At 38.7% G+C, this 19,517-nt stretch overlaps 1 protein-coding gene across 4 annotated transcripts in view; it reads left to right on the plus strand.

Moving 5' to 3' along the window:
• The first annotated feature begins 4,142 nt into the window (after window positions 1-4,142).
• Window positions 4,143-19,517, plus strand: part of tet2 (tet methylcytosine dioxygenase 2) — a 33,350-nt gene continuing 17,975 nt past the window's right edge. The window contains exons 1-2 of one of the 4 annotated variants that reach the window (XM_038304737.1): window positions 4,143-4,459; window positions 4,965-5,270. The gene's annotated coding sequence lies outside the window, so the exon portion shown is untranslated. The other 3 variants (XM_038304739.1, XM_038304740.1, XM_038304736.1) reach the window with 3 other exon arrangements.

Consider the following 19,517-nt stretch of genomic DNA (forward strand, 5'->3'; position numbering starts at 1 on the left):
TCATTAGAGCCAAATGATTCATGTCAAATCAAAGAGCTATTCAGTAAATGTTCATATTAATGTCATGAAGCTTATATACAATCAAAATGTTACATTTTATAGTCAGATAATATTGATCTTCTTTAAATTTAAGTAGAATTCACTGCTTTTAAAGTGTACTTAAAAGTAAATGAAGCATAATACAACTTATTTTTTATCAATTGTCTTTCACAGCTCTTTTAAAGTAAAAAGAAAGAACCTTTTTTTTTTAAGAGATTGAAGGAACACAGTAAGCTATTAAGAATGTATTAATCCAAAGATCCCCCAAACCTGAAGCCCAGAGTGTAACCTTGCCTACTGTAAATCAAACAGTGAGAACAGCTAACACGTCTAAGCATTTTAGGTGAGAAATCAGCCAAGTGACAAGTGTGCCTAAATTTTGATTGCCCTGGGTCACTGTGAGGTCAGCGCTCTGTGTTTACACATGAGGTGACGGCACACGCCTGCATTCCTTTGAAATGTGACAGGCTGAAGGCAAAGACAAGATTTACAAATTACAGTAGCTGTCAGAGGAAGCAGCCCATCAAGAAGCACTAATGCTTGTGTGACAAAAAGCTGTAATAACTATTAATTCTGGAGTGCTTCATACTGGATGACCTACAAAATTTGACTCTTATGATGTGTTGTAAGCAGGCAGTTAAACATCCATTTTAATGAACTTATTTTGAAAATAGGGATTCAGCGATCTTTTTGATTCCTGTTGGTGATGTAATCGTTGTAGACTGACCGTGATCCCGCTCCAATTTAGAGTACAGTGGAGGATCTTCGCGAATTTTGAAAGTTTACTTTCCAAAAGCAAATTGGCTATTTTTATACTATGTCAGACTGAAGTGAATATGATCAGAAGATCAGAATGATTGACAATTAGGAGGACCACTTATTTTGATGATCCACCCGGAAAAGAGAACATCCTCCACTTTACCTTTAATTACAATCAGGTGAAAGGTGCCAGATTGCTTTTTTTTTTCGCGTGCCACATTGTAAATTCTCTCAATGATCAGCATGGTGGCATATTTATTACAGAAGTCACACTGCAGCATGTTTATGTTTCATAGAAACACAACCATCTGAAATTCAACTTTTAATCATGGCTCATATGTAAATAATCGTTTGTAGTTGCGCTTATGACAACGGAGGAGGCAGGGAAAAAGTTCAAAGGTTTATTAGAATAAGCTGAACTGATTACTGCTGCTGGCTGGACTACAGGGAGGATGGAGGCGTCAGACTGACCCACCGGAGAAGGAGCAGAAGTGTCAGGCTGAACCACCGAAGAAGATGTGGCTCTCTTACCCCGGCGGCGATTCCTACGCCCGGAGGAGGCAGAAGGCAAAGGCGGACCAGCAGCTGCAGCAGATGGAGAATCAGGTCCGGAGGTAGGTGGAGAAAGTTTGAATGGTAGTTTTGAAAAAGCGTCCTGAATATTCCAGCTGATTAGGTTGACATATACGGCTTATTGTTATTGTTGATGTCTGGATATTTCTTGAGTTCGGTGGTAATTATATCAGCTGCAGATATCCGTTCACGGGGTGGTGTAATGGTGGAAAGATCATCTATGGACTGTTTGAAGAACCGGAGAATACGATTGAAGGAGTCTGAGGGTGTTTCCGCGGGGCTAGCTTGTTTGCCGCAGTGTTCTGTCATGATGGGTCGTGTTACTAGCCCAAATGCAGAACACACACGAAGGAGGCAGGGAAAAAGTTCAAAGGTTTATTAGAATAAGCTGATCAGAATGTCATCAGGTCCAGGGCTGGTCTAAGCTGGGTTCCTGCCTGGAGCTGAGTAGAGCAGCAGAGGAGATAGTCCAAGGAGGATTCTGAGGCTGGTGACTGACTAGGGGCTTGAGGCTTGAGGTTAGCAGGCCGTAGGAGGGAACCAGGAGGGTTTGGAGGCCGGCGGCAGGCTGAGGTCTGAGGCTTGAAGTTAGCAGCAGCAGCGTCTAGCTTCTGGCTAGTGAGCCTCAAACGTGCGTTTGGTTCCTAGCTCTTCCCTGAGAGCTGAGGGAGGAATCCAGACTGAGATCTTCAGGTTCAACTTCCTAGCTCTCCCCTGAGAGCTGAAGGAGGAATCCAGACTAAGACCTTCAGGTTTGGCTTCCTTGGGCAGGCAGGCAGGTTTCCAGACAAAGCTCATCCAGAGCTTCAGACTTCGATCAGGTTTCCTGTGAGCAAGAAGACAGAGGCAGGTTAGAATCTGGTTTCTCTCTTGAGAACTACTAAGATTCTTTCAAGTAACAGAGGCTCAGGTTCGCTAACCAAACTTAGTCAACACTGCGGCGTTGAAGACAGGTCTGGTCGCTGCTTAAGTAGGAAAGGTCTCCTGATGGGCTGACGAGCTTCAGGTGTGCTGGAGGGCTCCAGCCCAGGAGACCCACAGCGCACTCTGCTGGAGACAGATGGTAACTCTTCAGATCCCAACAGTAACCCCAGTCCTAACAGAAAAACAACATGAAACAGAGGAGGATCCTCGGCGCCCTCTGGTGGCAAGCCTGAGGATCCCAACAGAATGTTCTGGCCTGCACTAGTTTATTGAATTTAAAGATAGGTGCAACAGACGTTATTTATTATCTTATGGATCAATGTTGTTATGTGACAGGAAATACTGACTGAACATATTGTTGTTTTTCAGTTGTAGCCTGAGGAAACAGGGAGATGGAAGAAACTTACCAGCCGAGGCAACCAGTGGAAGTCCTGCAGCGGGGATGAGAGGTACTGTCACAAAGCACATATAGCGGTGGCAGGGGCAGCTTTACTCACCTGCGGAAGGAACTTAGACTCAAATTTGTTTTCTTACGACAGAAGCTCTGGCTCAAAAACAAAAACACTTTTTACACAGTTATAACCATATATTTACTAATTATGTGTAAAAATGAACCTTTTCCTCTCTGACATTTAATCAGATGAACTGTTTCCTTTTTTTTTAGGTCATTTAGGATTAACATATGTGTTTTCTTGCAGGTTAAAATGCCAATAAAGATCATATTAAACTATCTTCAGATTCAGAGGTTTACATTACTTTCTACTATTTGGTAGAATTACCTTTTAAACTGTTTAAATTAGCTTTAACATTTAGGTTTTTTTCTCTTCACTGGCATTAGTTTGGGCTGGTGTTGCTGAGTCGGGTTTATGTGATGCATTTCTTGCCCACACTGTTTCTGTTCAGCCCACACTTTTTTTTTTTAGAAGACCTGAGATCAGGGCTCTGTGACAATCACTCCAGAACATTTGATTTGTTGTCCCCAAGTCACTTTGGAATGTATTTTCCTTTATGCTCAGTGTCATTATCTATTAGGGAAATCCATTTGTGACCAAGATTCACATTTCTGGCTGATGTCTTAAGTTGTTGCTGTATAAATTATACTAAGCTGCTTGTATTGGCAGCTACTTATATAACATTTGGGACGAATGATACAACTAAATATATCCATATTCCTTATGTTAAACCAAAGATAAAGAGTTATTACATCATTATATAGCAGATAAAGCCACTGAACCATTATTTAATGTTTAATATCAAGTAGAACTTGTAAAATTACACTGTGCCTTGAACGTATATTAAAATAAAACAATATTTCAATCTTCTTATTTTATATAAATATAACAAATGTGTGATGATTGTGTGAAAATTAAGATTTGGAAGAGGACATATTTTGGTATTTCTAACACCCCTAAAACAGGAAGTGTTTCATCCGGTTTTAATGTCAGATGTAAAAAAAAAAAAAAAAGAGTCTTGTGAGTGTTTTGATAAACTCTAGGTAAATAACTGGATTTAACTGTATCTCCACCTCTGCTGGGACTCTTCTGGATCTATTAGACATTTCTGTCCTGTTTTAATGGGGTGTTTAATTAGTGAACTAGCTTCATTATTGGGATGGCATAAAACAGCTTGTTTTTAACAGAGATATCTCATGATCTGAGCTCAACCCTATTTTTGTATGAGTAATAATCAGCAGTCCAAAGAGGAAGTGTTCATTCCATCTGTGCAGGATCTGTGCTGGAGTCCAGACTTGACTCCTCCTTCCTCTCTGCCTCTCACCCTCCCCCATCCTGTGTAAAAACAAATCTCCTTTTCTGCTCTGAAAGTATTGAGTCAACAAATGTCACCACAGCTAGACGGGGGCTTCTGAGTAGGAGGAGGGGTCTCCTTTTCTTAAGACCGAAGCACGGCAAAAAGTGGATCATTTCCAGAGAAGACACACCTGTTAGTTTGGATTCTAATGGTTAAATTAAAGTGTTATTTAGCCATTTTGGGGTCAAATGTGTGATAACCTTCAGCTCTAAGTGAAACCTGACACATCTTTATAGATATAGAAAAGCTATGCGTAAAGGTTCAGTTGATGCATGCTTGAAGGAGATATATATCTCTCTCAAGCCCACGTGGCCGGTGTCAACAGGAGGAGGAAGATCTTCAGCAGAGGAATGAGGTAAACTGTGCTTCTTGCACATAAGCAGCAGAGTTTCTCTAAAAATGAGCCAACGGTGTTCCAAAATAAGATGGCTATTTTTGATCATAACTTTAAAACAGGTCTTTTACACAAAATGGAAAGTCTCTAAACCTAACTGAAAAAAGAAAAGGACCAAATTTCAAAATAGGCATTGAGAAAGGGAGGGAAAACCCCTGAGTCACCCTGAGTTAACTTCCTGTCTTATTAAAAGGAAGAGGTGGTGGCAGCTTCTGCTCTGCCTCAGTCAGACAGTTGGGACCCATGCAATATTGAACACAAAGTACACTAGTTAGGGTAGTGGAGTCCTGCCTTCTGCACAGAAATCCACTCCAGTGCTTCAGGGTAGCCATCATAGTGTTCACTATTGTGTACGGCTGAGGGAGGAAGAAAAAAAGAGGGAGCTGAGGGGGGGGGGGACCTGTCTCTTTGTGTGAGAAGGACTCAGCAGGAAAGTGTTTTTTTTTATGAATTTGTCTTTTTGGAGGTTGTTTCTACAGGGAGGCTATTCCCCTTGAGCTGCAGCAGGATCTTCTCCACTTTTATCCGTGCCTAAGCTGCCTTACTCTAGACTGACCCACAAGTATGCTCCTCCGGCCGGCAAAACAGCAACACCCGGACTTCTCCTGATGATGAGAGCCAACGTCAGACTTGTTTCCATGAATATTGATGTGGAGCAGAAACTGTTTCATAGAACAGAAGAAGGCAAGATGGCTGCCCTTTAGGATTTGTTAAAGAGGCAATCCAGACGATTTGCTGGAATCTCTACAAAGTGGAGGGACATAAAAAGAAGGTAAGAACAGGCTCAGTTTGTTACTCCTCTGTTGGCCCTTTTACCTCTCAAACCTCATAAGTACTTTTCTTTCATGCTTTGGGCAGGTGAGACAGAGCAGATGTCCCCCAGTGTAAAAAAAAAGAAAAAAAAGAAAAAGCCAACATAATAAGGGGATATTAGATAAAGCTACTTTAACATGGCTGACAATTTTCTTTCTGGTTTTGCTAGTTGAACAAAAGAACTCCTGTCTTTTTTTCCTTGCTGTGCTTATTTTAAATGGTTCATACAAATGCTGTGCAGCTTGTTAAGGAGTTTTCCCTTCAGGCATAATTTAAATACCACTGCTATGTCCTTGCCTTCTCATCATGTCTAATACATTTTAAAAAAAAGAATTATTGTTTGTAAATATTAGAATTTTTAGAATAGATTCAGCATTAGATTTTGAAATATTTAAGATTATACAGATTAAAGATTGATTTTATTATATCATCTATCTAAATACTGGTTCATATTTGCTGCTGTGTGTTCAGTAGCATTATGAATAGTAAAGTATGAGTCCAACCTGGACTCATCCAGCACTGGAGGGGTAGCGTCTGCAGCAGAGCCCAAATAGCTCCTGGCTTTGTGTGTGTGAGTGTGTGTGTGTGTCTCTGGGTGATTCAGCTTTGGTTGCTTTCACCACCTAATGACACACACACATTCACACAAAGGCAAATCCCAAGGAGAGGAAAAAACAGAGGAGAAATGTGGTGGTAGGCAGGAGAACATGGTCAGAAAGCTCAGAATAAAATTAAACTCAAACTTTCAACAGAATCAACTGAAGCTGAACACCAATGTTCTGTTTGGAGCATGTTTGTTCTAGGGCTACAACTAAAGATTAATTTGCTAATTGATTAATCTTTCTTATTATTTTTTCAATTAATCGATAATAATCTGAAAGCCAAAGGTTCCTTAAAGAAGTCTTTTTGCTAAATTCAACCAGGTGAGACTAAAAGTTATCCCACTTTAGTACTTCTGGATAGAGAATATTGACAGATGAAAAAGATTTTTATTTAAAATGCAAAATGTTCACATATGTATTTTACAATCTCGGTATAATTACTGTTCTAAGTGGGTTGCTCTGTCAGCTAAAGGAACGTTTCACAGTATCTATGCTCCAGTTATCCATTAATCGATGTCTAAATTTGTTGACAATATTTTAATAATCGATTAATCCGATTAATTGGTTCAGCCCTAGCTTGTACAAAAAACAATTTTTTCAAAAGAAAATGAAAAGCAAGAACTACACCTTAAATACATCAATGCTGAATAAAATGGAAGGCATTTGTGCAAAAAGGCCAGTACTATGGGTTATTAAATAGGAACATGACTGTTGGTTTATTTGAGTTGTAACGATAAATGAAAATAGCAATCACTGAGCCAATCGTCTGCATTTACTAAAACCAAGCAAAACACCACTCAGTCTTGTTATTATGGGAAAGATTTGAACAAAATAGTGTGGTGCTTTTAATGTTAGAATAACCGATGGATCCCATTATTGCACTTCGGTAAGAATGTAGAAACCTTAGAAAAATATATTGTTTTTTAACCATAAATTGTTCACATTATACAGTAATAAGAATTAGTGTTTATTCAATATCAGGTAGATGGGGGAAGCCCTTTCTTCTGTACTTAAGTGTAGATCTGATATTATAGTACGTAAATAATTTGTTTTTTTGTTATCTTTTTCTAATATGAATATTATACTGGAGAAACACAGACATTTTGATAATGGTATTACATAGTGATGCACAATATATATCTACATTTACATCCGTAGTGGCTAATGTTGGTCATTTTTTTGTAGCCTATATTGGTATTGGTCCCATAAGTAACATTTGTAACAGCCGATATATATATATATATTTTATATATATATATATATATATATATATATATATATATATATATATATATATATATATATATATATATATATATATATATATGTATATATATATATATATATATACATATATATATATATATATATATATATATATATATATATATATGTATATATATATATATATATATATATATATATTATATTAATTCAGCAGGGGTAGGGTACCAGTCATTCAGCATTTGCTTAATCATACGACAGTGATCTGGATGCAGCAAAGGATTGTGGGTGTTTATCTGAAGCAGAGAAGCAATATCAGTGCTGTAGTCAGCTTTAGGATATAATATCCGTAATCACCTGCCATAACAGCAACGTTATTATCATTATCGGCCCACATTTTTATCAGTTCATTTATCAGTTAATTTATGTAATGAACAAATGTCATGAAGATATGATCAGTACAATAACAATGGCCTATCCACTAGAATCAATACACAATAGGGATGGGACGATTTATGAAAACCGTCAGAACCGTTCGGTTCGACTGTCTCGGTTGGGTTCGCGTGTGTTTCGTTCGGTTCATGTGCTGCTCCTTTTTCTCATAGGCAAAGCGTTTACACTCCAGAGCAGAAGGTGGCGGTACTGCGACCAAAGCCAACCACCAGTAGTAAACAAGAAGAAGAAGAAGCGAAGCAGCTTAGCCGGCTGTAGCAGGGAAAAAAATCAGTTGTTGTGGAGAATTGTGTCGGAATGGCGAGTTGGAAAGAACAGGAGTTGGAAGACGCGCCAGCAGCACTTTATAGGTCTGCTGTATGGGAGCGCTTTGCATTTAGAGTGACCTACGATGGCGGCGGAAAGAAAGTTGTGGATAAAAGTGCAACACGTTTTGTTTACGCTAACAGCAACATGGCTTGCATAGGTTTCAAAAGACTCTACAGAATGGCTTTTTAAATGTATGTATCAAGTAAAGGAAGATAATAATTGACAAAAATCTTATGGTTATTGAGGTTATTATTTACTTTTATTGCCACACTTTCCCAGTTCTTTAAGTATCCCATGTCTCCTTGTTAGTAAATATCTAATTGGTTGTTAGTTTAGTCTTTCAGATTCAAAAACAGCTTCTTTAAGATTAACATCTAATTGGGTCATTTGAATAAAAATGGTCTCCTAATGGGTTTGTATATTGGGCTTGTGTATTCTACTGCTTGCAGTCGTAATTTAGCTGCAGTTCAGCCTTAGGTCACAAAGACAACAAAAAACACGTCTGTAAGGTGGATGACCTTTAATGTAACCCAACAGCACAGGCTCTCTGTGGGAGCAGCAGAGTACTTCCCATCTGTATTTTGTACGGTTTTCCATGAAAGATCTTTGAGATGCTCTTGGATTTGAAGAAGAGGAAAGGGCATTGAGTTCAAAACGGCGTCAGCTGCTTATTGTTTCTAAACTTTTATGAGAGCAGTTGATAACATTGTATTACCTCTTCTCTTCATGTGCCCTTTGCCTCTTAAATCCTTTTCTGTTGCTATCAAAGCAAAAAAATAAAAAATAAATAAATGTACCATATACCACAAAAGTATAACGGTGAGCAAGTGCTCCTCTTGTGCACATTCTTTTTGGTGAATCTCACCAAATCCAGAGAGCAGGCTATGTTTTTACTAAGCAGACATGGTGATGTAATTGACTACTATTCTTAAGTGAGTTCAGATGATGTGTTTTTGTACCTAAGTACACAATAAAACAACAATGCTCCCCTCTTATCCCATAACAATATTACAGATGATGTCTCTTCGAAGAGTCCAACAATGGTTCTTATCTGCCACATTGTTGGAAAACAGCAGCATCAGTAATTGTAATTTTCCGGTTTTCAGCTGGACTGAACGTGCAGTTTACAAATGCCAATCATGACTTAAAAAACATTTGAACTGGAATTTTTACAACAGGAATTTTCATTGGTCTCTGCACGCCTGCTTTGACATAAATAGCTGAGAGGGCAGCGCCATTAATAGGGTTACAGGGGGCTGAGTGGGGGAAGGGCCACATAGATCAATCACATGCACAGAGCTTCTCTCATCTATCCACACCTACAGATAAAGCCGCGCGGTTGGATAGCTTCTTCGTCATGGCAGTAAGCCCCATTTAAGTCACTCCTGGGGCAAAGACAATATCACCTTTGGGGAAGAATGTCCAGTTGCCATAGCGCAGTACAACAATGCTGTTTGCCTACAATACCCAAGCCTTTGCCCAAGCCCTCACCTCTGACCTTGTTCCGTCCAGCCCACGTATCATTTTTCCTTCCTGGGGAGGGGGCAGTGGTTAAAGCACAAACTACAGAAACATGCCTGGTTTTGGAGGGTTAGACATTTTGAAAAGCACTGCTTATAGATGGTAAGACAAAATGGCGATTACAAAGAGTTGTATTGATTGCTGCAATATTGATTTCTCAGTTGTCTGCTAGTGGAGGGTTTGTTTTCCATGGATAGCAAGAGAATAACAGGAAACTACAATCTCTCCTCTTTAGACCTTTGCACAAAATTGAACATAAACAGTGCAGAGATGTAGGGCAGTCTGAGTCTCTACAAACTAAACTAGAAAAAAAGGCTTTCTCTGACCACCCTGTGCCTCAGATATACCCTTAGAATAAAAAAATAACCTAATATACTTGTTGTTCCATAGAGATACAAGTCGCTGCAGTTTCATTAATATACCATAGGGTTAAGGATATGTCAAAATATCTCCAACCCATATTTAAGAAAAGGTTTAACTTCTGCCTGGCATTAATCTACCTTTTTAAAGCAGCAGCAATGCAGCAGGTCTTTAACTCTGTCCATAAGAACAGATACTAAAGGCTAGCCTGTAATTGTCGCACCACATGACTCATGAATATACACTATGTTCTTCCTCTTCTATAATGTCCTGCGCTGCTAGCTTAGCCAAAGCGTAAATATGGGGCGAGAATGATAATGCCCTGTTTTGGGAGTTCGTGGGCAGCAGGGAGTGTTGCTGGCCCTGTGAGCGTGTATTGATGTCAGGGTTTACCTCAGGGGTGAGACAGCCCGGGCAGCGACTCAAATCCCTCTGCCACGTGAGGATACGCACATGGCTTTTCTGTTTACTAACAGTATCCTTGGCATTCCGCTGAGAGGGAAGCAAGCGAGGTGTTACGTAATCGCAATAAAGCAAATAGCATCCCTTCCTGCTTCTCGCCAAACCAATCCTCCTGTGCTTAAAATCAGCTTCGGCTGCTGCTTTCGCCGCTTTAAGCCACGAAAAGCTAAGACCCGCAGTTACAGCCAACAGGTCTCTTCTCACATCCCACATGGGTGCCACTCAAGGCCTTATTAACAGCAGCAGTTTAGGAGCTTAATAAGCCCCTTCCTATGTTGTTATAGATTTATTCTGAAGGATGATTTTTTTTTTTTTTTTATCAAAACTATAATTTCAGGCCAAAATAAGAGAAAGCAGTTGGCCATAAGACGTTTTTCCCTCATGATACCCTGTTTTACCTTAATTATCAGTCTATTAAGAAAGTTTGCTTGTATTGGCTCTTTAGGGATATTTACAAATTTTATAAAGAATAAAAGATGGATCAATAAATTGGAATAGACCTAAAAGTCTCCTGACATTTTAAACAAGTTCCCCATGAGTTGTAGTTATTATTGTAAGTGGATTAGCATAACAATGTTAAAAAATGTCTCCCCTTTATCAATTCTTTGGTAAGACTTGATATCATGAGATGAATCACCTCATATCAGGGCTGAAACTAAATCTTAGAAGCCACTTTTTATTTAATTTACATTTCTATGCAAAATGTGATAACGTAACATAATCTTACTTAGTTCTTTAAAAGTAAAAACAAAAAAAGAATATATTTTGTTCCTAATCGCTTCCATTTTTTACCCAACAATTAAATATCTATTTGTCTTGATAGCTTCATGGAGTTAAAAATTAGTTAAAATCCCACTTAATTCCATTTTGTTTTTCTGAAACCTTTTTATTCTGTTTCCACAGAATGTATTCTGAGCTGCATTTTGGCCATTTGTCTCTTTAAACTCCAGCAAGGAGAAAACACCAGCAACTCTTAGACTATTAGGAAGAAACTTTATTAGCAGGCCAACGTGTTTCAGCTTGTGGCCGTTGGCCAGAAATGTTGGTTTCAGAAGAAAACTGTTCCTAATAATTCAAAAGTTGCTGAGATTTTCAATTAATCAGTTCATTGACCCTTTTTGTTCATCTTTAGAGTTGGTAAAATTGTGCTATAATGTTTTTGAACTCTTAAATACATTATAACCAAAGTAACTAAAGATTACCTGCTACTGGTATATATTCATTATTGGAGTCACACAACATTTCCTGACAGTAGGCTACACATAGATAACAAATGCATTAAATCATTATTCTGCCATTTGCGTGTCATTTCCTTCAATTTTGTTAATGAAAAAAACACATATCTTACCCATTATAAGCATTGCATATTAGTTAACTTCTCTGATTAGTTATTCTTTTCATTGCATGTTAACTATTTTTTTTTGTTGTTTTTGTTTTAAAACCTTCCAGTTTATTTTGAGTTGGACCTTTTAACATACCAGTTATGTCTGACAAACTAGGAACTATAGCAAACTAAAAAAAACTCAAAGTGACGTCTACCATTTCTCATAAAAAACTTGGAGCGCAATCTAAACTTCATGTTTCTCCTTTGCTTGCAAAAGTTTGGTGATTTCATCATCAGCTTTACAATTGGAACACCAGAGTCCTTTGCTATTGAGTTTACTGCAGTCTAGCCAAAGTTTAGGCTCAATGCTGCCCCCAATGGATCAGTTGTAGACAATGAAAGCTGCTTGGCTCAAATTTCAAATTGCACTACTGTGGCTGGTAAATTGAGGATTGTTTTGCCATCAAATTTCAGATGCACCTGTATTGATTTAAGTAGCTGGGGCTGATTTCAACATCAGCTTTAAAAAATTTTCCACCCAAAAAAACTTTGAAAGCATTAAAAGTTTGATCCATAAGGTTTCTTAGCTTTTTACTGAATGGTGATGATTGGTGTACTGCATAATAAAATGGTTTAATGGTATAAATAATTTGTTGGTAGACATTGTGGCTTAAAGCCCCCCTACAGCAGGAGCCCAGACAGCTGGTCTAAAATGTCCTTTAAAAGCGTAACTTACCAGACGCCTTGAATGACATCACCAGCCACCTCTTAGGACTTTGCTATAAGGTTTCATTATGTGCAAGTGGGGCAGCTGCTGCCTTTCTCTACACCTGCAGGTGGAACAGAGATGGGGCTGTATTGGTGTGTATAATATGATGGTGTGTGATAGCAAATAAATACTGCTGTACTCAGGGTCTAACAGCCCTCATACTTACATCCTCAATCACAATAACAACCGTCACTCAGAGGATTTGTGATTTCTGTTCAATGAGAGTCACGTGTCTCTTGCTGACTGGAGGAAAAGATGGGGGCTTAGCAACAGCAGCTTAGGTTGGGTTGCTTAGATGCCAATGGCAGAAACATGGCTGCGCTCTTATCACACATAAACACGTAGTGATGCACATTTTTGTAACACTTATTTCATTTATTTTACAACTGCACACTTAAACCCCAACTTCTTCTGCAGAAAGTTAAAATGCGAGGGGCAAGAGCAAATTTAGCTTTATGAGTTTGCTGCACTACCGGCAAGGTCAATGCAGAAAGCACATGTGCACACAACCTATTCCTGCAGTTAGCCTGGGCAGCGTAATGTTTAGACCAGATGGGCTTTGAAGTGCTCATAAGGTATAAGGTTGCCGCGGCCACCGTGCATTCAGAAAGGAATTAACTTTACCCAGTGCACAGCTCATCAAGATGGTCAGATATATTGACTTTTGTGTAGACAAAAGGGTGTTTCGGGGGAGGGGTAATGCAGTTTGGAGGGAAAAGCTGAGCACTGCGAGTGACTGGGGTCAGGGCAGTGGGTTTGTACGCTCAGGAGCTCATTTCTTAAGTCTCCATGTGATGCAGCTTGAAGGCACAAAGAGGGTTTAGAGTCTCTGTGTGAGCTTCACTCCAGGAGTCTCCATACCAGGCAGGTTGCACTCTCAGATTGTAGCAACAGAACAGGAGAAAGACCCAAAGGTTTAAATTAAAGATGAACTGCACTCATTCCATCCTGTTAAACATTTGAAATACTTTTGAAACAAAGGTAAAGGGTTAGAAAAACTATTCTGCTTATGCTCAATTTAAAAAATCTTGCCAAAAAAAGATATACCAAGACAATTATACCACTACATATCTATTAATAAACATAAATATCTAGTTTATACAGTTTGTAATCTGGATTTGAGTTCTTTGTTACGCTGAGTCCATCAGAGAATTTTTAGCAAACACACACACACAGCTGCACATAACCAGCGTGACGTTTTGCAAACAAGTCATAGTTTTCTTGGAAAACTGGTTAAACACGTTGCGTCAGAAATGTACAGAGGTGGGGTTTATCCCCAGCAGAGGCAGAGAAACAGTTGGGTTACTCACAGCGGAGAACACTTAGACATGTTTTTTTCTTCTGTTAGACGCTGGTTTTGAAATGTTGCACAACACTAAGTGAGTCATCTGGCTAAAAACCGAGATTTGACACATTTATTTAAGAGGTATATGTCATACTGGCAAACTTTGTGATATTTGCAGAAATTTGACTGAGTTCTCAGAAGTTGATATGCATTTAGGTTAGGTGCCAACAGCAAAAAAAGTGTTATCACATCCACCTTGCACTTCAAAAAGCAGCAAAACTGTTCAAAGCCAGCCGCAAATCCCTCGCCTGTTATCTAAAAGAGCTCTGTGGTTTTTTATGGGTAAATATATTAATAGTAAGGGAACACAGTTTTACCACAACCCTTTGAGTAATACACTAATATGTACATTATAAAATAAAGTGTTGGACAACACAACAAAGCCTGCTTTCATCATGATTGTAATAGTTATATATTTTTTAATTCTTTTACAAATTGAATTTGACCCTAAAAGGCATTCCAACCATCAATCAACACGCTCTACCCTTTTTAACTATTGATTTGAACCCAGTGCTCTACCCCATGTTTGTCCCGGTGCTGGACAACATGTACAGGAGTTTGTTGTTGTAATGGATTGTTCTGATAGCAGTGAGTGTAATCTATACACTGAAACTCTTTTGATTCTTTCATGAGCTCCAGAAGTCACGTGCTGGTTTAGATTAGGAGGAAATGCCTTTCCAATCTCCTTTTTACTAAACATCTGCTTTTACAAAATAACTATTAAGGCAGTGAAGAGACACAAACTTTAATATTTAGTCCTTAAAGTCGATATTAGACAATTCAGCTGAAGACAATAAAATAAACAACACATACAAAATCAACTAAAGACTAGAACTACTTAATGTAATAACATTATCCTTTAAAAGTCAGGTAATAGATGCTTTTGAATTAGTTCTTAGTTGCCTTAAATGTTTCTTTGCTAATATTTGTCTTATTGGCTTCTTTATTTCTTTTATCTGAGAAATGCAAAAATCTTTAGTTTCTCACATCAACAGGAAACATTAACTTCGTCGACAAAACCATTGGTCTTGTTGATAGCATCACCCGTAATTTAACTCGTAGTTAGGTGAGGCTTTTGTAAAGTTTACAGTTTGCAAGCTAGGAGTAGGAACAGTGGTGATTTCTCATTGAATACTAGGGAGGCTAAACTACTTCCCCTATAAATTTCATAAAGTTATCTGTAAAATATGCATTATTAAACTTCATAAATGTAGTATTTAAAATGAATTAAATGTGCGCTAAAATGCACCTGATTTCATGAGTATGTTAGCATTAATAAGCTGTTGAACCCCCTCTCGGATACAATCTCCCCTCCGCTCTGGAGTCTCTATGCAGAATCCTTGTTGAGAATTGAGAATCGGTCTATTGAGGTAAGCAGCAAGAAAATAGAAACCTGATTGGATAAAATGCCAAAATAAATAACTTCCAAGGAGGCTAAACCTTTTAGGGGGCTTATAGAGCAGTGCAAGCTCGTGAAGCCGGCTGCTTGATGCTGATTGGCCAACATAGTTAAGGATTTCCTACTGAGAGTGGCCGGACAGCGAGAAGGTTTTCCTCATGAGTCAAGAGGGAAAAGGGATCGTGCAGTCATCACAGTCATCTTGTTCAGAACTCTCACCTTGTTTTCTGGAGTTTAGGACAACAGGACAAATAAGTAAATGAGCACAACATCCATGTTTTTTTTTAACTGTGCTGTTTAGATTAAACTGTTGGGTTGGGTTGGGTAGTTATTACTCTCTCATTACAAGAGTCCAAGAAAAACTGCAGGGAACAAATTTCTTTTGTCATCTTTTATGTTAGTTTACTGATGTAAACTAAATAAGTGGTGTATTTTTTGTCAGTTTAAGGTTAGTATACTAACCATTTGGGTGTTAAACCAGTTAGGACATCCCAATAGAGCAGGGGAACTGCTTGTTCCGGTGGTTGTGAATTACATCGTCCTGAGAGCAACAAGTCACCTGGTAGGGTAAATAATTGGCGAGAGTGTTGCCATGGCCATGCCCTGTCTCTGCCCAAGCCCATGCAATCTTTTTTATTTATTTAGGGGGTTTCTGTTACACTGCATAGAGGCTCCCAGCATATGTCCCTTCTGTATGGGACTTTGCTGCACTTTTCACTTCTGTCCCATTGCCCTACAAATTGAAACAGGGGTCAAATTTTGAAATGTGAGACAAATAAATTCAACAGGAGAGCAGGGCTGCAGCCATTGTCGCTGCGGAAGCCATTAGTTAAAGGAATAGTACACCCAAAACATGATTAGCATTCATTTTCTACTCACCCCCATGCTGAACAACACTCTGGAGTACTTTTTTGATATCTCAAATGCATCTGGAGATCTGGGAGGCTTCTTGCTGTCTGCTGACATTCAAATAATGGAGGTCTATGGTGCCCGAGACAGAAAGGTCCATACAAGTCCACAAAAAACGTGTCAATATTCCTCCATACTGCTCGTCCAATGTATTCCAAGTGTCATGAGTGGGTAGCAACGAAAGAAAAATGTCTGAGGACTTCAGTGTTGAGGAAGAGCATGAGTTCTTTGCCAAACTGAATGCGCACTTTCATCTGGTTTGGTCTGCCGCGGTTTCCGTAGCGTCGTGAACGCGCTTTCAGGAAATCCTATACACTACTGTTTATGCTCTAAAAACATTCTAAATGACTTCGTTTCGAGTAAATTCTGGATGCTACCCACTCAGGACACCTGGAATACATTGGACGAGCAGTATGGAGGAATATTGAAACGTTTTTTGTGGACTTTTATGGACCTTTCTGCCTCGGGCGCTGGGCACCTCCATTATTTGAATGTCAGCAGACAGCAAGAAGCCTCCCAGATCTCCAGTTGCATTTGAGATATCAAAAAAGTACTCCAGAGTGTTGTTCAGCATGGGGGTGAGTAGAAAATGAAGGCTAATCATGTTTTGGGTGTACTATTCCTTTAAATACAAACCTGTGCACGATGCTGTTAAAACAAGTAAAGGATTTTAATATCTACCAAATAGGATGGAAACTACGTCTAAAGAAAAGAAAACACAGCCACAACAAAGACGGTTTATAACTGGGTGAGGCCAATGAAATGTGATTGTCAAAAAGCATTTACAGAGTGGAGAGCGATAAGCAACACATATCTCACATTGTCCCTCGTAAGTATCCTTGGTGTTCTAAATTTATTTTATTTTTGAAAGATCTCAATTTCACCTTGTTTTATGTTCTGCTAAACCTGCCACCAAATTATTGCATAAGTCCAAGGGCAGGGATCTACCTCGGTCGGACCTAAGCAAGCAAGTTGCAGGGAATCATATCTACAGTAAGTACTGTGACTTGATACAATTAACATTTTCTCTCAGATGGGACGCCTGGTGTGTTCAGACCTTATATAGCAAATGAAAATGATAAAATTCAGTAGATAATTTTTTACTTTAATAATGAACGTATTATTTTAGCATCAGTTGGAATGGTGTAATAAGAGCTGGATTGTTCCTTATATTTTGTATTTTTAAAAATGGTGGCATCTTGACCCTATTTGTTTTTATTAAGCTTAGCTTTCTATCCTGAAGGTCATGTCATATTTTTTGCAACTTGATCTATTTATGATAGACTGTGTATTTCGTCATTGTAGTCTATATTGGCTGAGCACTCTGTGTAGATTGTATGAAAGCTTTTCGTATGAAAAGTGACAAAGAGCTGCAGGAGCTCTGGGACTGCAGGAGGAACCTCCCCATTTTGGCCACATCTGTGTTGCATTACACATAAGGAACAATGTCAATTGTAAAGGATCCCTTCCTCATATGGAGGGGCAGGAGGCTCTCCAGGGAAGAAATTGCAAACAGAAGTTTATGTCCTCTTTGTCTCTGCCAGAGTCTATGACTTGTTGTCAGACTCGAATAAAAGAAGCACTATGAAACCGTTCTTTACTTTGAACATGGTCATCATTTTTTTTAAACATGTTACTTGCCCATCTTAGGTTGGTTTTTAAGGAAGTTAAATCTAACTGCAGAGCTTGCCTAGTTTTGGTCAGCTATTTAGTTTGGGGAAGACAGAACAGGAAGGACATACAGGTCTGTTGCTCCTGGCTAACAAGTGCAGCAACTATGGTTTATGTCACCATCCACGGTTTAGGGCACATACTGCCTCAAAAGATAACCGAGGTGCACTACAGAGAACTGCCCCTGATTCTTGTGCAATCCAAAGACAGACCCATCCCCCACATAGCAAGCTTTGCAGCAGCCTCTGTTGTTATTAATGGAAGTCACGTGTGTAACTGAACATCCAGCTTCTGAAGTCCAGGCAATAACCTTTACATGCATCTGCTTCTGAGTGGAAACAAACACAAAAAAGCTCAATTCTAGAGGGAAAAAAAACAGCATAAATTTAACATTAAAACATGTGTTGTAGTTGTAAATCAGGAGACATATGCAACAAAAATCTTTTTAGCAATAAATGCTTTCATATGGATAGTCTAAAATTCCTGCATCTGCTATCCCATTAACTTCATTAAACACCAAATGCACATTTGTAAAAACAAGGGTTTCACATCATTGTCTATCATTAAGAACCAATCTACAAGCCAGCAAATGAGTAAAAGATGATATTTGTTTAATCACTACAACATTTAACATATAAACCAAACCATAGGGTTCTCCCTGCTGAACTGTTTCTGGCTTGTAGCATGCAAAAGAAAAGAATATTTTTCTTTGACCCAGCACCTAACTGAAGTGTTCTTGCTCCTTGAATGCTTTAAGACTTTTTCTTCAGACCTTGATGGGATTTTATGTTGCAAACCAACAGATAAATGGAAAACAATTCACAAACAAAAGTCACAGTTGTTTTATGGTCATTTTTATTCAGTGTCCTCTGAGTCTGTTCTTTGTTTAAACCACCTTTTACTGCAAACTAGTGCTTTAAGAGTCAGGGCAGTTCTTAATCAGTTTTACACTTCTACTGAAGAAAGTTTCAGTCTGTTATGCTTTGCTGTGTAACTCAAGGTGTGTCAGATTTGCACAGAGCCTTTTTGATGATTCTCAATGGAATTCATGTCTGGACTTTGACTGGACCATTCTAACTCATGAATATGTACTGATCTAAACCAGCCCACTATACCCCTGGTTTTGCTCTTGTTTACTCAATCATGTTTTTTGGTGAGAACAGAAGTTTTTTTCTACAGTTGGTCAACAGAGCATCTTAAAACAAAACCATTTGAAAAACCAGTTCCTGAGTGTACCATTTATTAAACAGCTCAGTCTCTGTTTTCCTCTAAAATAAAGAACCAGATTTGTGTATTTGGAAGCCTTGGCAAATGTAATGCAATCAGTAGAAAGTAAGCAGGAACAGTTTGAATGGATTCACATGTTGTTGAGGTTCAAAAAGCATACCAACTAGTCCTGCGGTAGGGAAATTACATTTTTAAACTTTTATACTAATGTCTTTGCATGGAGATCATATTAAAATGTCATGTCGGTGTGTTAGCAGAAACAATCAATGGATCACTCTCCTTAAAGTCCTACTGAGGCTACCGTATCAAGCCTTTTGCACCTTCAAACCTGTTTTTTTTTTTATCCAGGATGACTTTATAATCTATACTTATTTTCCCACTAACACTGCAGAATGACCAGAATGCCCCCAATTTTCTTTAATCCCCCAAACAAATCCTAATTTATTTCAAGTTTTTACTGACCTGTTTGAAGTTTCTTTTGGCCTTTGTGATGCAGTTTATTCGCCAATGCTCTCTAACAAACACCTGCTGGGTTTATGCTGAAAATAAATAATTGTTGCCTAGACTAGTCTTAGGCCCCGTCCACACGAAGTCAAAACAAACACGAAACGCTAATATTTTCCAGAACGTT

Source organism: Cyprinodon tularosa, unplaced genomic scaffold (genome assembly GCF_016077235.1).
Source record: "Cyprinodon tularosa strain WSP-4 unplaced genomic scaffold, ASM1607723v1 ctg540, whole genome shotgun sequence".
NCBI lineage: Eukaryota > Metazoa > Chordata > Actinopteri > Cyprinodontiformes > Cyprinodontidae > Cyprinodon > Cyprinodon tularosa.